Genomic DNA, 4,524 nt, shown 5'->3' with positions numbered 1-4,524 from the left:
GGATCAGCTCCAGGCATGACGAAGCGGATATCGTCCTCTTTTTGAAGGCCAAACAAAGTAGTTTCACTTTCACAACGAAACACACAGCACCTTCACGACATGGCGGCAGCAACAATACTACAGAATAAAAGTTACGCCTTCTTTCTTTGCGTGAACATTTGGGCGGTGTTATGTAAATCTTCCCACTTCGTGATGTAGACATGTGGGGGCGTGTTAGAACGAGCCGTTTTAGATAGGCGTGGTTGACTCTTAACTTTTATAAAGAATATCTCTTTGGATTTGAGACTTTAGTCTTTGCAACTTTACAGATCTTCTTTATGCACCAACAGCTTGTAACACTCCAAAGAGAAAGGAAAAATTGAAATCGCATCATATGACCCCTTTAAGTAAATATTTTTGGTCAAAAAGCAGTTTGGAAGTTTGGAAATCCCTGTCCCACAGGTTTGAAAAGACATGCGGGTGAATAAAAATAAAATAAAATCTAAATTATATACATAGAAAATAAATTATTTTTTGGGCGACTATCTAAGAATGAATTACTCCTGACCAGCAATATCTATAGACTATGCATATACACGTCTCCTTAAAGAAAAATTTTATTTTATGAAAGTTGTCCATTGTTGCATAAGTCTGTTGAAGGTCTTGTGGTTCCCACACCCAGCCTGTGTATGTGGATAATAAAAAGTAGCAGCTGATACTCTTATCACCAAAATACAGTACTTTTATTTTCTCCAACCTTGAAATGAAATACAATTTAACTGTTGTTATGCAAAACATGTACTCCTCCTTCAGTGTGACCCTGACAAGATCCTCTTTCAACCCAGCTCCTCTAAACACCTGTGATGCTAGGAACAAACTCCCATAACCTCGCCTCTGCCTGTTTTACCTCTGCACTTCAAACATTTTTATTAATTAACCTTATTAGTATGCATGTTCTCATAACCATCCCCTAAGCTGGAACTATCTGACCTCTACGTAACTTAGACACTTTGTCCCAGAAAGCCAACTCCTCCCCGCAGGTCACACATTCACAATTTAATAACTCAACCACAAAGCACTTCCTTGAATTTAAATTAATTGCCACACATTTCCAAATTTCTCTTCCTTATTCTCTTTTTCTATTCCACTTTCTCCTCCTGCATTTGGTTTCTCTTAATTTAACTTGCAATACACAATTCATTTGAATAAACATACATCCAGTAACGGTAATATAGAGTAAACCCTTGACAGTTTTTTGTAAACATTTGCTTTGGCTTACACTATTTACTTTGCATTCTTTGCCCAAAGCATAGTGAACACAAAAAACAGACACATCCATAAACACCAGCACACCAAAACCAAGCTGTCATTAAAGAGTGAAAAGTCTTTGTAATTCAAATGTTATCTTTGTAATTCAAAATACAAGAACACAGTCTTCTGTGCCACAAACAGAGGGGTATTGAGGTCGTTTGAGTGATTTATTCAGTCAAGGCCAAGGGCAGATATTTAAAGATCTTTGAGGGCTGATCAGGTCTCTCAAAACATATACTTTAAAGTTATTACCTCATTATACTCATTCACCCTGTGCTGGTACTTTAGTCTGCACATGTTGTTAATAAGATTAAATTCTGATATTTAACCTCCTTAATATGCATTGAGAACAGTAATCGTGTATTTTTATGCATGTGATGAAGTGAAGTGTGTAATCAGTGCATTAACTGGTTGAAAAAACTGCTGGAATACTCCAGAGTCTTGTACTTAAAACCACATCAAAACACCACCTGCCATGTAAACGCACTAATAGAAGCTTGACTAACATTCATACAAATGCGACTGCAAGGTATAGTTGCCGTTTGTTTGCACTGCTTTAGAAGAGTCTATAACAGATGGAAAAGTGAAACAAACATGACTAGAAGACAGAGCCAAGCCAACGTACCTGAAAAGTACTGAAACTTTCCCCAAACATACACTTTCACTTGTGGTCTTCCACAACAAGGGGGACCTACTAATGTCTTCTATGATATAGTGTCTGCTCATTAAAAAAAAAAAAAAAAATCCCAGGTTCCATGAATTTAAAGCCCTGCTTGTGAATGTTGTTATTAACCTCCCTTGGATATTGATAAAAATACAGACCTCTTCCTATAATTAGAACTTATGACATTTCACTTTAAGTAGGACAAATTGTATGATAGGAAAAAACCAGGGAGAAGAGGATGTGTGTCTGAGTAAAAAAAGAAAAACAGAGAGATAGAAAGAAAGAGAAACCACTACAGACATTGACAGAGAAGGGTGGAGCGTGAAAGAAACTGAACAGACATGTCACAAAGACTCCACATCCTCATACATTCATTGCAAACCACATGAATCACCGGTTTTAATTTTACATCACATCTAACTTAAAAAAAATGATCACCTGAATATTTAGGATTACATAGATACGTAGAGTAACATTTCTCACCAGAGAGATCAAAGATTTAAATCTTCCTTCATGCTTAAGTCTACAGGTGAAATGTATGTTGTTATCTCCCTCTTTCCAGCTCTCCTTTCCAGTAATTAGAAACACATTTTTCTCACTATGGCTTTCGTGATGTGGCCCAGTTTCAAGTAACTCCTAAGGAAAAAATAAGGTTTAGGCACTCTTGTGCTTCTTTAGACAGAAACAAACTGTAACCTTTGGTCTCAAACTACAGAATCGTGGCCAACACTACAACACAGAAAACATCTGAGTCCAGATTTTGTTCTCTCCATGCGTCAAAAAGATAAATCAATTATCTGAGGCTTAACACCAACTTTTTTAACTCTCCTATCACAGCTATGTGGTTTTACAGCCTTTTGACGGGTCAATATTCTCTTCCAGATATCCTCCATGTAAAACAGAGAGTATGAGGTCAAAGTCCTCACTGCTGGCAGTAAATTAAGTACCAGCTCCAGTGGACAAATTTTAATCATTCAGTAATAAATATCTAGAGACGGTCATGGGAGAGTGATAAGGACTTACTCAACTGTTTCTGGATTCAGAGTGGAAAAAATTCACTGGAAGTCGGGTACAAATAATATTTTGCCTGCCACCGTTTCAACAGACCTGGAAGTTTAAAGGAATAGTTCACCTCAAAATTAATACTTTGTCTTTTTTGTTGTTACAACCTCACAACTTTCATTTAAAGCAAAAAATTAGAGGTTAGTCAGATTAACAGACTCAGTCACTGTTCATTTTCAGTTTATTGAACGAAGATGAAAAAGAAGTGAATGTTTCTAACATCTGCTTTTTTACTCCACAAAAAAACAGGAAGATGGAAAGTCATAAAGGTTTGGCACAACGTTGGAACAATGTTTGGCTTAAAACCACCTAGGTTAATGAGTGTGTGTTTGGGGGGGGTCTAACAAACAAAATATTGTTTTTAAATACAAGTATCTCTGTATACATTTCAGCTACCAATTTTCCAACAACATTTTGGTAAACAGAAAAATTAGATAACAGTCCGAGTACGCTCGCGAACAGAAATCACGTTTGCTTTAGGAGGTAACCATGGCAACAGCTGCTAGATCGCGTGCCATCGGCAAATAGTAAGTGCTGCCTTTATTTATCGCTTTATTGCACACTTACACTTCACAATGTCACGAAAATTGTTAGTGTTTAGTATAAAACGTCTTTAAAATGTACAGCGATAACTGCACTAGAGACGCCAAACTACAATTTGACTTGAGCGCATCGAAAACCGGTTTACCACGCGCAAAATATTACAAAAATAAATATGGTTTAAGTGACCATTTGAAATTATTGACAATTTCTCACAGACAATTTTAATTTTTGGGTGAACGATCCCTTTAATCGCTCGGTGGCATATTTGGCAACAATTTAAAATAGGACACGCTACGTAAACAACCCCAGAAAGCAACATTTGGGCCACGCAGTCTCTAACAAATGTATCACCCACTTTTTCGCGCTAGACTCATCAGGCTGTCACTGAGCGCTATGAGTTGTACTGACGCGTCTGGCGCGAGAAAACGGCCGTCGTGATCACGCGCTATTACGACAAATGCTTTCCATTAATACGTGGCAAAAGCTGCCATTCTCTCCCGGTGTGTCGTGTCATAACGGCTCTTTACCTTTAGAAATGATAGAGCTGATTATTAGGCAAGCGATTAAAGAGAGATTACACAGCAAAGGATCACTCGATCCTAGTGGAAAATAAATGCCCCTAGTCCACAGTGGATGTGTAGAAGAGACCCACATAGGACTAGTGGACGTCAAAATACAAGAAACGTGTTCTTAGAGAGGCCCTGGGGAAGTGAAGATCAACAGCTCCGTTGAGTCCAACGTACCGTGTTGTTATTTTCTCCAAAGAAGACTTGTAGCTCGTCTGATCCGACGCTATCCCGATCCAGGCCAAAACAACACCCCTCTCCTGACAAGCCCGCTGTCGCATAAAATATCCCCGTCAGAAGAGTGTAGCTGTGTTGTGATGGGGTTGGTGGTTTTGGACACGTATTTCAAGCTGGACACGTGCGCGTCAGTGGGCGGATTTAAAGCAGCTCCTGCGTGAA

At 38.5% G+C, this 4,524-nt stretch overlaps 1 protein-coding gene across 2 annotated transcripts in view; it reads right to left on the bottom strand.

Annotated features, from left to right (window-relative positions):
- Positions 1-4,506, bottom strand: part of LOC107670842 (phosphatidylcholine:ceramide cholinephosphotransferase 1-like) — a 23,127-nt gene extending 18,621 nt beyond the window's left edge. For both annotated transcript variants that reach the window (XR_001632129.1, XM_016463618.1), the window contains exon 1: positions 4,303-4,506. The gene's annotated coding sequence lies outside the window, so the exon portion shown is untranslated. The remainder of the gene's footprint in view (positions 1-4,302) is intronic.
- Between the last annotated feature and the right edge of the window lie 18 nt (positions 4,507-4,524).

The sequence above is a fragment of the Sinocyclocheilus anshuiensis genome, unplaced genomic scaffold (assembly GCF_001515605.1).
Source record: "Sinocyclocheilus anshuiensis isolate Anshui unplaced genomic scaffold, SAMN03320099.WGS_v1.1 scaffold784, whole genome shotgun sequence".
Lineage (NCBI taxonomy): Eukaryota > Metazoa > Chordata > Actinopteri > Cypriniformes > Cyprinidae > Sinocyclocheilus > Sinocyclocheilus anshuiensis.
Note: the sequence above shows the minus strand (reverse complement) of the source record. Positions and strands in the feature narration are given on the sequence as shown.